This window comes from Panthera onca, chromosome B2 (genome assembly GCF_046562875.1).
Source record: "Panthera onca isolate mPanOnc1 chromosome B2, mPanOnc1 haplotype 2, whole genome shotgun sequence".
Lineage (NCBI taxonomy): Eukaryota > Metazoa > Chordata > Mammalia > Carnivora > Felidae > Panthera > Panthera onca.
The window spans coordinates 267,928-286,244 of NC_138343.1; the positions used below are offsets into that span (position 1 = coordinate 267,928).

At 39.9% G+C, this 18,317-nt stretch overlaps 1 long non-coding RNA gene across 3 annotated transcripts in view; it reads right to left on the reverse strand.

Annotated features, from left to right (window-relative positions):
* The window catches only part of LOC132666576 (uncharacterized), a 47,445-nt gene that overhangs the window by 19,526 nt on the left and 9,602 nt on the right, over nt 1-18,317 (reverse strand). For 2 of the 3 annotated variants that reach the window (XR_014137676.1, XR_014137675.1), the window contains exon 5: nt 10,024-12,761. This is a non-coding gene — a long non-coding RNA (uncharacterized LOC132666576). The remainder of the gene's footprint in view (nt 1-10,023; nt 12,762-18,317) is intronic. The other variant, XR_014137674.1, reaches the window with a different exon arrangement.

Genomic DNA, 18,317 nt, shown 5'->3' on the forward strand with positions numbered 1-18,317 from the left:
TATTTTTAGCAGGAATACAAGAGAATCAAATATTTCCAAATCGAAGAGATATTCAAAGACTGGAAGAACGATAGGGAGTTCAAAGGGTTTCAGAAGGATAAGATGTGACCATGAAGGGGGAGTCACAGGCAAGCAGCTTTCTCTGGTCCACACTGACATGTTTGCATGAGGATATGTGACTTGCCAAAGGGTAAGTCCCAGAAGTACAAGAGGGAAAGACAACGCTTTAGGGCGGGGTGACTTGGAAAGGGTGCTTCTGTGCCTAAGTGATGGGTCAGCAACCTGGCTGGGGGTCCCTGCGTCAAAGACTTCAAAAGGTCAGCAGTAACCTATACTCACAAAGATCTTAGTAACATAGATCAAAGTAACTTAGAGCCACAAAGATCTTAGAACCACAGAGTCGATCTTTACCTATGATTAGGAGATGGTCACAGTTTCACAGGATATGATCTTTGGGCCGGCAGTAGATGCCTAAAATATTATTTAGGGCTATACATTTAATGAAAAAAATGTATGTGTAAAAATTTGGGTTTGGAATGTTAAGAAAAATCACAGGCCCGTCATGGAGTTACTTACGTTAAGGCCACATGTCACTAAACCTAATTTCATTCCTGCAGGAATGTAACCTTTAACCAGTCAGCAAAGAATTTCCTAGTCAGTGCTGGAAATTTAACTGATAGATCCCTGCCATTCCCCTCAGAGAGGCAGTCTTGCCTAAATAAGGTATTCCATGCCACTATTTTTTTTTTTAAGTTTATTCAAGTTAGAGACAGGGAGCACATGCAAAAGAGGGGCAAGACAACAGGGAAAGAGAGAATCCCACAACCAAGAGGTCATGATCTGAGCCAGGTTCAAGAGTCAGACACTTAACCAAGCCATCCAGGCACCCTGAGAATGTGGAGTTTCAAAGGTTAGCAGTCTTGGCTGGGATACAGCCATGAGGGCACTGGCCTACTCCTGAAGAGAAAGCGCAAACAACTTGCAGGCAGATGTCATTGAAACAGTGATCTGTACAACACCTGGTGCACACACTGGGGGAGATTATACACTCATCGTGGAGAGCATCCCTGTGAAGCAGTGTTCACAATGAGGGGACAAAGAGCTAGGACAGAGGAGCTGCGTGGCACCATTACCCTGCTCTGCACACCCCCCCAGCAAAAAAAAACACAGAGCCATCTGCTGGAACCAAGGCAATCCCCACACTGGGTGCCTAAGCTGCTTACGACAACCCCAACTTCCTGTGTTCTGGCGAGACTGGCCTTCAAGGTCATTCAATCTTGCTTCAGTCCCAATGGAGCTGGCCCCTTCCCCAGAAGACCAGGGGAAGCCCATGACCATACCACCTCTCTTGACCAGACAGTTATGCAGAGCTTCACTTCTAGTGGCAATCATTTCAAGTCTCACTTAACAAGCAGATTGGAGCAGACCTAGATAAGTCTCACAACATTCTGGCCAAGGACCATACATTGCTCATACAACTGGCTTGAAGGATAGTGCAGCCAGAACACAAAACAGTGCATGCAACACACACCACAGACACTCCATGATGTGCCAGGCCCTGGACACTAGATGATCTCCTCTTCATAAAGCCATTCATCCCAGAGGCAGGTAACATAATAAGCTTTGGTAACAGAGAAGGTAAATACTCAACCAAAATGCCAAGATAAGAGGAATGCATCCCAAATGAAAGAACAAGATAAGGTCATGGCCAGAGACATGGAAGGAACATTTCCAAACTCATTCTATGAGGCCGGCATGGCTTTGAGTCCAAACTGGACAAAGACCCCACCGGAAAGGAAAACTACAGACCAATTTCCCTGATGAACCTGGATGCGAAAATTCTCAACAAAAAGTAGCAAACCGGATCCAACAATACATAAAAAGGATTATTCAGGACAATGAGGTGGATTTTATTCCTGGAATGCACAATAGATTCAATATCTGCAAATCAACTGATGTGATACATCACATTGATAAAAGAAAGGATAACAACCACATGATCCTCTCAATAGATGCAGAATAAACGTTTGACAAAATGCAGCAGCATCCTTTCTTGGTGAAAAAAAAAAAAAACTCATGAAAGGAGGGATAGAAGTATCATTCCTCAACATGAGAATATCCAGATATGAAAGTTCCACAGCTAATATCATCTTCAGTGGTGAAAAACTGAGCTTTCCCCCTAAGGTCAGTAACACGACGGGGATGTCCACTCTCAGCACTGTTATTCACCATACTGTTGGAAGTCTTAGCCTCAGCAATTAGACATCAAAAAGAATACAAGGTGTCCAAGTTGGCTAGGAGGAATCAATATTTCCCTGCTCACAGACACGATACTCTCCGTGGAAAATCTGAACGACTCCACCAAAAAACTTCTAGGATTGATACAGGAATTCAGGAAAGTATCAGAATATACAATCAATATGCAGAAGTTGATTGCATTTCTATACACCAGTAATGAATCAACAGAGAAATCAAGGAATTGATGTCATTTACAACTGCACTGAAAACCATAAAATACCCAGGGATAAACCCAACCAAAGAGGGAAAAGATCAGTACAGTTAAAACAATAGAGGGTCTCCTGGGTGGCTCAGTCGGTTAAGTGCCGTCTTCGGTTCTGGGCATGATCCTGCATTTGTGGGATTGAGTCCCTTGACGGGCTCTGTGCTGACAGCTCAGAGTCTGGAGCCTGCCTCAGAGTCTGTGTCTCCCTCTATCTCTCTCTGCCCTCCCACCCCCCCCACCGCTCATGCGCTCTCACTTGCTCGCTCACTCTCTCAAATATAAATAAACATTAAAAAATTAAAAGAACGAACCATACAGCGTCTATAAAAGAAGTTGAAGAAGACACAAAGAAATGAAAAAAAAATCCCATGTACATGGATTAGAAGAACAAATATTGTTAAAATGTCAATACTATCCAAAGCAATCGACAAATTCAATGTAATTCCTATCAAAATAACACCAGCATTTTTCACAGAGCTAGAGACAACAATCCTAAAATTGTATGGAACCAGAAAAGATCCCAAAGAGCCAAAGTAATGTTGAAAAAGAAAAACAAAGATGGAGACATTACAACTCTGGACTTTATGGTGCATTAGAAAGCCGCAATCATCAAGACAGTATGGTACGGGCACAAGAACAGACACATAGATCAAAGGACCAGAATATGGAACCCAGAAATGGAGCCTCAAACATATGGCTGAATAATCTTTCACAAAGCAGGAAAGAATATCCAAAGGAAAAAGAAGAGTCTCTTCAGCAAATGGTACTGGGAAACCTGGACAGTGACAAGTATGAACCTGGACTATGTTCTTAAACTTCTCTCTCTCTCTCTCTCTCTCTCTCTCTCTCTCTCTCTCTCTCTCACACACACACACACACACACACACACACCTCAAAATGGATGAAACATCTAAATGTAAGACAGGAAACCATCAAAATCCTAGTGGAGAAAACAGGCAACCTACCTCTTTGATCCTGACCGCAACAACTTCTTGCTTGTCATTTCTCCAAAAGCAAGGGCAATAAAACCAAAATAAACTATTGGGACCTCAAGATAAAAAGCTTCTGCACAGCAGAGGAAACAATCAGGAAAACTAAAAGGAAACTTAATGGAATGGGAGAAGATATTTACAGGTGACATATCAGATAAAGGGTTAGTATCCAAAATCTATCAAGAACTTATCACACTCAACACCCAAAAACCAAATAATCCAGAGAAGAAATGGGCAAAAGACATGAAGAGACACTTTAACAGGACATCCAGATTGGTCACACGTGAAAAGATGCTCAACCTCATTCCTCATAAGTGAAATACACATCAAAACCACAATGAGATATCCCCTCACGCCGATCAGAATAGCTAAAATTAACATCTCAGGAAACGACAGATGTTGGCAAGGATGCGAAGGGAAAGCTTTTGCAATGCTGGTGGGAATGCAAAATGGTGTAGCCACTCTGGAAAATAGTATGGAGATTCGCTACAAAAACCAAAATAGAACTGCACTAGGACCCAGCAATTGCACTACTAGGTTTTTACACAAAGGATACATTAATGCTGACTCCAAGTGGCACATGCACTCTAATGTTTATAGCAGCATTATCAACAATAGCTACATTATGCAAAGAGGCCAAATGACCATTGACAGATGAATGGATAAAGAAGATGTATATTCATACAATGGAATATTACACGGTGATCAAAAGGAGTGAAATCTTGCTATTTTCAACAACGTTTAGTGAACTGGACTTTATTATGATAAGCAAAATATGTCAGAGAAAGACACACATCATATTAAATTCCACAGATGAGAGAATTCATAACACTGAAGAACGTAGTGAAAGGAAAGCAAAAATAAGATACAAACAGAGATGGAGTCAAACGATAAGACACCGTTAAATAGAGGGAAGAAGCTCAGGGTTCCTGGAGGGTTACTGAATAGGGGTATGGGCTAAATGGGTGATGGGCATTAGAGACAGCACTTAGGATGAGTACTGGATATATTTTGTAATTGACAGATCACTAAATTCTAATCCTGAAACTATTCCACTATAAGGTAACTAACTTGGGCTTAAATTTTAAAAAAGAAAAAAATATTAAAAATAAGTAAAGAAATATACTACCAGTCAAAAGTAAAGAATATATAAATCGGGCTCTTTTAGTGGAAATGAAAGACCAAAATTGTTAGAGACAAGAAAGGATCAGAGAAAACATCAAGATACAATGGTAAAACAACTAGTAGGGCACTAAATATATACCTATCAATAATTACTCTAATGTAAATCGATAAATGCTCCAATCAAAAGACATTGGATAGGGAGACAGAATGGACACAAAAAAAAAAAAAAAAAAGAAAGAAAAGAAAAAGAAAAGAAACAAACAACAACAACAAAAAAAAACCAAGGCCTATCTAGGTGCTGCCTACAAAGCCTTATTTGGACTTAAGTCACCTGCAGATTTAAATTGAGGGAATGAAAAAACATTTATCATGCCAATAATATCAAAAGAAACCCAGTACCAATACTTATATCGGGCAAAAAAACTTTAAAATTGAGACTGCAGTTTGGTACCCTTTAGGTCAATACCTAGTAGTAAAATTGCATGCACCCAATATTTATAGCAGCTTTATCAACAGTAGCTAAATTATGGAGAAAGCCCAAGTATCCAACAAGTGATGAAGGTATAAAGAAGTTGTGGGGTCTGTGTATGTGTGTGTCTGTGTATTCATGTATACGCGTGTGTGTGTGTGTGTACGTGTATATATTCATACATACATACATACATACATACATACGTATATACAATCAAATATGTCTCGGCTTCAAAAAGAATGAAATCCTGTCATTTGCAACGATGTGGATGGATCTAGAATGTGTTATGCTAAGTGAAATATGTCAATCAGAGAAAGACAAATATATCATTTCACTCATGTGTAATTGAAGAAACAAAACAGATGAAAACATGGGAAGGGGGCAGGAAAAGAGAAGAGTGGTAACAAACCACATGTGTCTCTTAATGATAGAGAAAAAAAAGTGAAGATTCATGGAGGGAGATGGGTCAGCTCTGGGCTAGATGGGGGACCTGTATTAAGAAGAGCACTTGTTGTGATGAGCACTGGGTGTTGTATGTAAGGGATGAATCACTGAATTCTACTCACGAATCCGAGAATGCACTGTATGTCAACTAAGACTTAAATTTAAAAAATAAATAAAGCTGTAACAAGAGATGAAGACGAACACTATCTCATACTAAAGGGGACAACCAAACAAGAAGATCCAATGATTGTAAATTTTGATGCCCCCAACATGCAAGCACCAAGTATATAAAACATTTAACAACAACAATAAAAGAACTCATTTATAATAATATAACGATATTAGAGGACTTTAACACATAACTCACATCGATGGACAGAACCTGTAAACAGAAAACCAACAAGGAAACAATGGCTTTGAATGACACACTGGACCAGATGGGTTTAACAGATATATTCAGAACACTCCATACTAAAATGACAGAGTACACATTCTTTTCAAGTGCACATGGGGCATTCTCCATAATTGATCACATTCTAGGTCACAAATCAGGCCTCAACAGGTACCCAAAGACAGAGATCAGACCAAGCATTTTTTTCTGACCACAAAGCTAAGAAACTTGAAGTTAACCACGTGTGCGCACGCACACACACACACACACACACTAAGGGGGAAAGGCCACAATTAAAGGGAGGTTAAATAACATGCTACCAAATGAATGGGTCAAACAGGAAATCAATGAGAAAATACACCGAAACTAATGAAAATGAAAATACACTGGTAAAAGTATTTGGAATGCGGCAGAAGCAGTCTATGATGGAAGTATATAGCAGTACAAGCCTACCATAAAGAGCAAGAAAAATCCCAAACAATCCTAACTTATAACTAAAGGAATGAGAAGAACAGCCGAAGGAAGGAAATAATAGAGATTAAGGCAGAAATAAGGAATATAGAAACCAAAAAGACACTAGAGCAAATCAATGAAACCAGGGGCTGGTTCCTTGAAAACAGTAATCAACATGAAAACCTCCTAGGCATACTTTTCACAAAGAAGAAGGAAAGGACTCAAATAAAATCACAAATAACACAGGAGAAATAACAGTCAACACCACAAAAATACAGTTAGAAGATAATATTATGAAAATCTATATGCAACAAATTGGACACTCTGAGAAAAATGGAACAATCCCTAGAAACACACAAACTACCAAAACTGAAACGGAAAGATACATAAAATCTGAAAACAGAAAGAAATCAAATCAGTAATAAAAAATTTCCCCCCAACACAAGAGTTCAGGGCCAGATGGCTTCACTAATGAATTCCACCATTACAATTATTACTATTATTATTATTATTATTATTATACAAAAAATTATTACAAAAAATAAAAAAAGAAGGAAAACTTACAAATTCATCTTATGAGGCCATCATTACCTTGATACCAAAACCAGTTAAAGCCTCCACTAAAAATGAAAACTGCCGGGGCTCCTGTGTGGCTCGGTGGGTTTGGTGTCCAAATCTTAATTTTGGATTAGGACATTATCTTGCAGCGCATGGATTCGAGCCCCACGTTGGACCCTGTGCTGACAGTGTGGAGCATGGCCAGGATTCTCCCTCTCCCTGTCTCTCTGCCCCTCCCTCACTTTTATGTACCCTATGTCTCTAAGTAAATAAATACTTTAAATATGTTTTAAAAATTTTAAATAAAACTACAGACCAATATCCCGATGAATATGTATGCATAAATTCACATCAAGATACCTTCAAATTAAAGTCAATAATACATTAATAGAATCATTTACCATAATCAAGTGGGATATATTCCCGGACTGCAAGGGTGGTTCCACATTCACAGATCAATCAACATGATGCACCACAGTAATAGAAGAAAGGATAAGAACAATATGATGCTTTCAAGACATGCAGGAAAACGATTTGACAAAATGTCACGTCCATTCACGATAAAACCCCCTAGCAAGTATATTGGTACTCAACCTACCTGCACATAATAAAGGCCATCTATGAAAAACCCACAGCTCATCTCATCCTCAATGGGGAAAAATTGAAATTTTTCTTCCAAGGTCAGGGACAAGATGGGGATGATCCCTCTCACCACTGTTATTCCACATAGTACTGTAAGTTATAGCCACAGCAATCAGACAACAAAAAGAAATAAGAAGCATCCAAACTGGCAAGGAAGAAATAGAACTTTCACTATTTGGAAATGACATGATGCTCTCTATAGAAAACATGAAAGATTCCCCTCAAAATTGTTAGAATTGATACATGAATTCAACAAATCAAAATATACAGAAATCAATGTACATAAATCTATTGCATTTCTGTAGACAAATAATGAATTAACAGAAAGAGAAAGTAAGGGGTCAATCCCATTGACAGGTGCACCAAATACCCCAAGATACCTGGAATAAACCTAACCAAAGAGGTAAAAGATCTGTACTCTAAAGGCTTTGAAACACTGATGAAAGAAATGGAAGAGGACGGAAAGAAATGGAAGAGGACGCAAAGAAAAGGAAATACATTTCATGTTCACGGATAGGAAGAACAAAATACTGTTAAAAGGTCTACACTCCACAAAACAATCTACACATGTAATGAAATCCCTATCACACAAACAAAACATTTGTCACAGAACTAGAACAAATAGTCCCAAATAGTATGGAGTGACAAAGACCCCAAACAGCCAAAAGAAATTGAAGACCAAAACTAAAGCTGGAGACATCACGCTTCTAGACTTTAGGTTATATTACAAAGCTGTACTGAACAGAACAGTATGGTACTGGCAACCAACAACAACAACAAAAACATAGACGCAGAGACCAATAGAATGGAAACCCAGGCATGAACTCATACATATATGGTCAATTAATTCTCAACAAAGCAGGAAAGGATATCCAATGGGTAAAAAAAGATACTCTTGGGACACATGTGTGTCTCCACAGCGTGTGACCGTGGATTCAGCTCCAACCATGATCTCAGGGCAGTGCAGAGCATGCGTGGGATTCTCTCTCTCCATTTCTCTCTGACCCTCTTCTGCATGTTCTCTCTCTCTCTCTCTCTCTCTCTCTCTCAAAAATAAATACATAAACTTAAAAAAAGTCTCCTCAACATGTGGTTTTGGAAAAACTAGACAGCAACCTGCAAAACAAAACAAAAACACAACCGGACCACTTTCTTACAACATACACAAAAATAAATCTAACACGGATAAATACCTATGTGTGAAACCTGAAACCATAAAAATCCCAGAGGATACCTAACACAGGCAGTATCTTATTTGACATTGTCTGTACAAACACCTTTGTAGATATATCTCCTGAGGTAAGGGAAACACAAGCAAAAATAATGGGACTTCATAAAAATAAAAAGCTTCTGTCACAAAGGAAATAATCAACAAAACTAAAACACCTACAGAATAATATTTGTAAACGACATCTGATAAAGGTTTACTGTCCAAAATATATAAAGTTATACAGCACCCAAAAAATGAGAAATCCAATTAAAAATGGGCAGATGACATGAATGGACATTTTCCCAAGGTGACATAAACATAGCCAAGAGACACATGAAAAGATGCTCAGCATTACTCGTCTTCAGGGAAATACAATTCAAAAGTACAATGAGATAACACGTCACATCTGTGAAAATGACTAAAATCAATGAATGATGAGACAGCAGGTGTTGGCAAGGATGTGGGGAAAGAGGAACCCTCTTGCATTGTGGGAAGGAATGCAAACTGGTGCAGCCACTCTGGAAAACAACATGGAGATTCGTCAAAAAAAAATGGAAATAGAACTATGTTACGATCCAGCAATTTCACTACGAGGTATTTACAGAAAGAATACAAAAATAATTCTTCAAAGGGATACATGCACCATGAGTTTACAGCAGTATTTTCTACAAAAGCCAAATTACGGGAACTGACCAAGCATCCATCAACTGATGAATAAACTGAGATGTAGTATATGGAATGTAATATTTATTCAGCCATAAAAACATGAAATCTTGTCATTTTCCACGAGGTGGATGGAGAGAATGTTATGCTGGGTGAAATAAGCCTGTCAGAGAAACACAAATACCAGATGATTTCACTAACACATGGAAATAAAACAAAACAAAGTGGGGGGGGGGGGGGAGGAGACAGTGACAAACACTCTTAACTAGAAAACAAACTGAGGGGTTCCACAATGAGGTGGGGGAATGGATGAAACAGCTTCTGGGGATTACGAAGTGCACCTGGGATGAGCACCAGGTGACGCATGGAAGTGTTGCTCTACATTGTACACCTGAAACTAATATTACACTGTATGTTTACTAAGTGCAATTTAAAGTAATAGATATCAGAAGGTTAAGACACCTACCTACGGGGTTTTCTGTAGTTTTCAATCACTTCATTAGGTTGGAAAAATAACCATAAATTTTTTTAAAAAGCATGTATGTTGTGGGGGACAGTTTGTGCCCTTACCTCGGTCACTGGTTCCAGCAGGACTCGGAAAGTGGGTCACAGCTCATTCTTCTAGAAGGTCCTGAGACAAACATTTCGTGTACTCAAGTCCTAATGGAGTGCAGCTCCCGTTCTTCTGAATTTCTGTCAGGGTTTCTTCCCGGAAACAAGCCTGAATCTGGAACAAACCATCGACTGTATCTATGAGGTGATGTCGTGGAACCCTGCAATCCACAAGTCCTTTAGTAAAATACGACTTGTTCAAATACTGTCCAGGAAGTTGAGGAATGAAACACGGGAACAACCGAGAAAATGCAAGGGCCTGTGCTGTTTAGCAACCATCATGCCCAGGGAAGCCACCCAGCGCCCCCTCCTCAGCAGTCAGTACAAGGTAGCTTCTCTCTGGCGACTCAGGAGATGCCAAGTTGCTGCAAAGCTCCCAAGGTCTCCCCTGGGGCCGGCGGCAGAAGCCGCTGGAAACGCAGCTCTGCTCTCTGTCCTGAGACAGCGGTAGAGGCCCTGTGTCCTCTGGGAGCAGCAGCAGCCCTTCCTGCTCTGAAGTGCCCTGGGTCAGAAAAGCCGATGGTGCGCCCTCTGCTGGCCATCACTGCCCAGGCAGAGGAGCCCGCCCCTCCGGGTCTGTGGTGCTTGAGCTCTCTCTGCTGGATACCATGGGAATTCGTGCAATGTTGAAGGCCCTGGCCGCTCAGCTGAGGGACTGAAGGTGCTCTGGGCAACTCCGCCTGTTCTCCACAATGGGAAGGGTCTTAGTGACAGGGCCTGGGACACAAAGAAATCTTTTCCTTCTCCTTTTTTTTGAGTGAAGAATGAAACAGAATTTATTAACATAATGACATCATTTGTAATGTTTTAAACAATGTCCACAGAAACATAGACTGCCAACTTACACATGCTGAGCAAGTAATTGTGTTTACCACCAGAGTATTTAGGTTAGATAAAGAATTGACACCTTTGAGAGAGAGACAACTGCTTCCAGCTATGGAACGAATGAGTCCTAGGGATACAAGAGACAGCCAATGGAATAGAGTCAATTCTGTAATAATATTGTTGCATGCTTTCACAGGATAGCTACACTTGGGCTGAAGTAAAACATAATTTATAGACATATGGAATGACTACAAAGTATGCCTAAAACTAATACAACAAATGTGTGAAGAATATTTCAATGAAAAGTTGACATCCTCTACGCTATCTTTAATTTATCTTTTTTTTGCCAATAAACTATCATTCCTGGGGCGCTTGGGTTGCTTAGTCAGTTAAGCGTCCGACTTCCCATCAGGTCATGATCTTGCAGCCCATGAGATTGAGCCCTGCGTCAGGTTCTGTCCTGACAGCTCAGAGCCTGGAGCTTGCCCCAGATTCGGTGTCTCCTGCTCTCTCCCCCATCCCTCCCTCAGGCTCTCTCCAAAAAAGAAAAACAGAAACATTATAAATTTAAAAAAAAATCATTCCTAATTTAGAATCTGTGAAATTCCATTTATACTAGATTCTCTAACATCACCAACTTGATGCTGAGAGCTTATCTGAATAGTCACTAATATCTTTGATGACACATATGTGACAGGGTCAGAATGCAACTTACAGGGAGCTACACATCTGTTATGAATTTACTGTACGCGTCCTTGGCTAATATTTCCCATGAAATGTGCTTTAGGGATGCACATTTCATGCATCTGCATCCCTGGATGTGTGTGATGAACATCCCTTCTGTGTTGCAGTTAACTTTAAAGTCATAACAATGAGTCTTATAGGACTGACAGCAAGATGTCAGTAGAGCTGCTTCCTTCCAGAGATTCTGAGGGGAGCATCCATTTCTTTACCTTTTTCAGAGTCCAAGGGCTACCTGTGTCCCTCAGCTTATGGCTCCTCCCATGCTCACACCACTCAAGTCTTCTCTTCCTCAGTCAAATTTCATTCTTCGTACAATGACGCTTGTGGTTGCATCCAGGGCCCACCTGGACAATCCAGGCCATTCTCCTCATCTTCAGATCATTGACTTAATCACATCCACAAAGTCCTTTTTGTCATCAAAGAGAACAGTCACGGGTTCTGGGGATTAGGACATTGATACCTTCGAAGCCCGTTATTCAACCTACCACACTCTACCCTCTGGCTCCCCAAAATTTATGTCCACTCCATATGCAAAATATATTCACCCCATCCTAACATTCCTAAAAGTCTCAAGCCCTTACATCATCAACTCAAGTTCAAAATCTCATCTCTATATCATCAGCTCCAAAGACCCAACTGTCATAATCTAAATCATGAAAGCTGGTATGAGTGGTCTCTGGATATGACCACCCTGGATCACAAGTCCACTCTGGGGAGCTTGGGAAGATGGCAGAGTAGGAGGACCCTGAGGTAACCCCATCCCACGTTTGCAGCGAGGTATCATGCACACCCAAGTCAATAAATCAGAGCACAATGCAAACACTGAGAGAACGAAGTCCACAACTAAATTAGAGAAGAAGCTGCACCTGAAGGTTTTGGAAGGTCGGAGATGGAGGCAGATGGAGGGCCTTGTGCACACGAGGAGGGCAGAGAAACTGGTCCTTGCAGGAGGAAGCTCATATGGGGAAAACTAGTCCCCATAATGTTTGGCTTTAAAAACCAGACAGGCTGAGTTTTTAAAGCCAGTGGGACTTGGATCCTGGAGCTTTAAAAGTCAGCTGACTCATCACCAGGCAAGCCTGGAGGGTGAGTGATAGCTGGGTCATCGCCCTAGAAGAGACAGCAGCCTGCACAGAGAGACAATATGCAAAGAGCAGTTTACACAATGTCAGGGGCAAACAAGAGACATATCTGCTAGTACTGATTTCTCTAAAATCAAGGAAGCTGGCAGGTGCCATTTTCCTCTCCCTTCCCACCGCCCCCCCCCCCCCCGCATTAACACAGGACTACCTGGGGGAGGCAGGGATACACAGACACTATTCACCTTTGTCCAGGGCTATGGGAAAATGTTGCTAAAGCAGTGCATGCAGCCCACCCAGCCCCAGAGCCACATTCAGTCATGCACCCCCAGGCACCATCAAGTGTAAGGCCCAGATGTCAGAAACACAGCTGAGTGGAGGGCCACTCTCAGCCACCACACTGTGCCCAGCTGCCTGCCCCCAGCCACCCTGGTGTGCAGCCTCCAGCCACCCAGCACTTCAGGGGATCCAGCATAGGATTCGTGGCCCAATATAAGATCTCTAGTGAGCACATCCCCTCAGGGCTGGCCTGCCTGGGTCCCGCTCACACCACAGACAGGAAGCACAGCCCACAATAGGCAGAAAGGAAAAGTGTGTTACTCTTGGGGTAACAGCGGGGCAGGAGCAACACCATGGGATAGAGACCAAAGCTCTCCAGGTCATGGTGAACAGAGACACTGCACTGCAGGCACTCCAGGACCTCTTCCTCACTGAGTCACTACTTCCAAAAGCAGGAGACACAGCTTAGTGAGTTCATGCACATGAACAGACAGAGAGAGGCAAGCCACACAGGGTGAGGGAGAAATTTACCCCAAATGAAAGAAAGGAACAAGCCACAGCCAGAGATCTAGGCAAAACAGATCTAAGAAACCTGCTTGATAGAAAATGTAAAGCAATGATCATAAGGATACTCACTGGGCTTGAGAAAAGAGTGAAGAATATGAGTGAGTCCCTTAACACAGAGATAAGGACCAACATAGCAGAGATAAAGGGCTCAATAAACAAAATGAGAAACACACCTGATGGAATGAACAGCAGCAAAGAAGAAGAAAAGGAATGACTTAATGACCTAGGAGACAGAGTAATGAAAAGTAATCAAGCTGAGGAAAAGAGAGGAAAAAAATAATTATGCAAAACGTGAATAGATTTAGGGACCTCAGTGACTCAATCCAACATAATAACATTCATACCATAGGAGTCCCAGAAGAAGAAGAGAGAGAAGGGGGGATGGGCAGAATATTTATTTCAGGAAATAATGTCTAAAAACTTCTTTAATCTGGAGAAGGAAACAGACATAAGATCCAGGAGGCACATCGAATGTCCATCAAAACCAACAAAAGCAGACCCACAGCAAAACATATTTTGCTTAAACTGGCAAAATATAGTGATAAAAAAGTCCTAAAAGCAGCAAGACAAAAGAAGTCCCTAACTTACAAAAGAAAACATCAGGTTAGCAGCATATCTCTACACAGAAACTTGGCAGGCCAGAAGGGAATAGCAGGATGTATTCAACGTGCTGAATGGGAAAAAACTGTAACCAAGAATCTTTTGTCCAACAAGTCTGTCATTCAGAATGGGAGAGATCAAGAGTTTACCAAACAAAAACCACTAATTTAGTGACCACTAAACAAGTATGCAAGAAATTTGAAGATGGACTCTTTGAGTGGAAAAACCAAAAGTCATAACACAACAGTAGGAAACACAAAAGCAGTAAAATGAATATTTCTATTTAAAAAATCAGCCAAGAAACTCACAAAATAAGAGAATGTAAAGTATGACACCACATACCTAAAACCTGGGGAGGAGAGGAATAAAGAATGGATTCGAACTTAAACAATCATCAATGTAATATAGACTGCTATATGCAGATGTTATATACAAACCTAATGGTAACTACAAATCAAAAACCACTAATAAACATGCAAAAAATGAAGAGAAAGAAATCCAAATACATCACTAAAGAAAGCAAAACATAAAAGAAAGAAAGAATCAGAGAAAAATTCAGAAGCAAAAACAAAAGTAATAATAAAATGGCAATAAATACATATCTATCAATAATTGCTTTGAATGTAAATGGACTAAACACTCCAATCAAAAAACAGAGGTGAAGCGTATTAAGGAGGACACGTGTTATGATAAGGGTATTAAGGAGGACACGGATGTTGTATTTAGGTGATGAATCACTAAATTGTACACGTAAAACTAATATTACATTGCATATTAACTAACTGGAATTTAAATTTAAATTTAAAAAAAAGACATAGGTGACAGAGTGGATAAAAAATCAAGATCCATCTATATGCTGCCTACAACAGACTCAGTTTAGACCTAAAGACACCTGCAGACTGAAAGTGAGAAGGTGGAGAAATACGTCATGCAAATTAAGTCAAAAGAAAGCTGGAGTAGCAATACTTATATCGCACAAAATGAATTTTAAAACAAATACCAGAAATGGAAAAACATTCCATGCTCATGGATCGGAAGAATAAATATTGTTAAAATGTCAATACTACCCAAAACTATCTACACATTCAATGCAATCCCAATCAAAACTGTACTAGCATTCTTCTTGAAGCTAGAATAAGCAATCCTAAAATTTGTATGGAACCACAAAAGGCCCCGAGTAGCCAAAGTAATTTTGAAGAAGAAGACCAAAGCAGGAGGCATCACAATCCCAGACTTTAGCCTCGACTACAAAGCTGTAATCATCAAGACAGCATGGTATTGGCACAAAAACAGACACATAGACCAATTGGAATAGAATAGAAACCCCAGAACTAGACCCACAAAAGTATGGCCAACTAATCTTTGACAAAGCAGGAAAGAATATCCAATGGAAAAAAAGGCAGTCTCTTTAACAAATGGTACTGGGAGAACTGGACAGCAACATGCAGAAGAATGAAGCTAGATCATTTTCTTACACCATTCACAAAAATAAACTCGAAATGGATAAAGGACCTGAATGTGAGACAGGAAACCATCAAAACCCTAGAGGAGAAAGCAGGAAAAAACCTCTCTGACCTCAGCTGCAGCAATTTCTTACTTGACACATCTCCAAAGGCAAGGGAATTAAAAGCAAAAATGAACCATTGGGACCTCATGAAGATAAAAAGTTTCTGCACTGCAAAGGAAACAATCAACAAAACTAAAAGGCAACCAATGGAATGGGAAAAGATATTTGCAAATGACATATCAGACAAAGGGCTAGTATCAAATATCTATAAAGAACTCACCAAACTCCACACCCAAAAACAAATAATCCAGTGAAGAAATGGGCAGAAAACATGAATACTTTTCCAAAGAAGACATTCAGATGGCCAACAGGCATATGAAACAATGCTCAATGTCACTCCTCATCAGGGAAATACTAATCAAAACCACACTGAGCTACCATCTCATGCCAGAGTGGCTAAAATGAACAAATCAGGAGAATATAGATGCTGGAGAGGATGTGGAGAAACGGGAACCCTCTTGCACTGTTGGTGGGAATGCAAACTGGTGCAGCCACTCTGGAAAACAGTGTGGAAGTCGTCAAAAAATTAAAAATAGATCTACCCTATGACCCAGCAATAGCACTGCTAGGAATTTACCCAAGGGATACAGGAGTGTTGATGCATAGGGGCACCTGTACCCCAATGTTTATAGCAGCACTTTCAACAATAGCCAAATTGTGGAAAGAGCCTAAATGTCCATCAACTGATGAATGGATAAAGAAATTGTGGTTTATATACACAATGGAATACTACATGGCAATGAGAAAGTATGAAATATGGCCTTTTGTAGCAACGTGAATGGAACTGGAGAGTGTTATGCTAAGTGAAATAAGTCATAGAGAGAAAGACAGATACCATATGGTTTCACTCTTATGTGGATCCTGAGAAACTTAACAGAAGACCACAGGGGAGGGGAAGGGGAAAAAAAGTTAGAGAGGGAGAGAGCCAAACCATAAGAGACACTTAAAAACTGAGAATAAACTGAGGGTTGATGAGGGGTGGGAGGGGGGGAAAGTGGGTGATGGGCATTGAGGAGGGCACCTGTTGGGATAAGCACTGGGTGTTGTATGGAAACCAATTTGACAATAAATTTCATATTAAAAAATAAAAATAAAACAAATACCATAAAAAGAGACAAAGAAGTATCCTTCCCAAGAAGGACACTATACAATCATAAAAGGATCTATCCATCAAGAAGATCTAACAATTGTAAATATTTATGCCCCCAACTTGGAAAAATCCATATATATATATATATATATATATATATATATATATATATATATATATATATATTACAATATACAATATACAATGTACAATAATACTAGGAGACTTTAACACCCCACTGACAGCAGTGGACAGATCATCTAACAGGAAAATCAGTAAGGAAACAATGGTTTTGAGTGACACATGGGACTAAATGGACTTAATAGATATATGCAGAACATTTCATCCTAAAGCAGCAAAATTTACATTCTTCTCGAGTGCACATGGGACATTCTCCAGAATAGATCACATACTGGGACACAAAACAGCCCTCAACAAGTAAAAAAGATTGAGGTCATACCATGCATATTTTCTGACTACAGTGCTGTGAAACTTGAAATCAACCACAAGAAATAATCTGGAAAGACCACAAATATATGTAGGTTAAAGAACATCCTACTAAATAATGAATGGGTTAACCAGGAAATTAAGAAATTTAAAAATGCATGGATGTAAATTAAAATGAAAACACAAAAGCCCAAAACCTTTGGGATGCAGCAAAGGCCGTCTCAGAGGAAAGTACATTGCAATTCAGGCCTATCTTAAGCAGCAAGAAAGGTCCCAAATACACAACCTAACCTTACACCTAAAATAGCTAGAAAAAGAAAAAACAACGCCTAAAGTCAGCAGAAGGGGGATAATAAAGATTTGAGAAGAAATAAACAATATAGAAACAAAAACAACAGTAGAATAGGTCAATGAAACTAGGAGCTATTTTTTTTTGAAAGAATTAATGCAATTGATACACCCCTAACCAGACTTATCAAAAAGAAAAGAGAAAGGACCCAAATAAGTAAAATCACAAGTGAGAGAGGAGAGATCACAACCAACACCACAGACATACAAACAATTATAAGAGAATATTATGAAAAACTATATGCCAACAAATTGGGCAAGCTGGAAGAAACGGATAAATTCCTAGAAACATATAAACTACCAAAAGTGAAACAGGGAGAAACAGAAAACTTGAACAGACCAATAACCAGCAAAGAAATTTAATCAGTCATCAAGTATCTCCCAACAAAGTCCAGGACCACATAGCTTCACAGGGGAATTCGACCAAACACTTAAGGAAGAGTTAATACCTATTCTTCTCAAATTGTTCCATAATATAGAAAAAGAAGGAAAACTTCCAATTTCATTCTCTGAGGTCAGCATTATCCTGATACCAAAACCAGACAGAGTCTCCACTAAAAAAGATAACTATAAGCCAATATCCCTGATGAACATGGATGCAAAGATTCTCAATAAAATACTAACATACTGAATCCAACAGTACATTAAAAATATCATTCACCATGATCAAGTGGGATTTATCCCTGAGCTGCAAGAGTGATTCAAT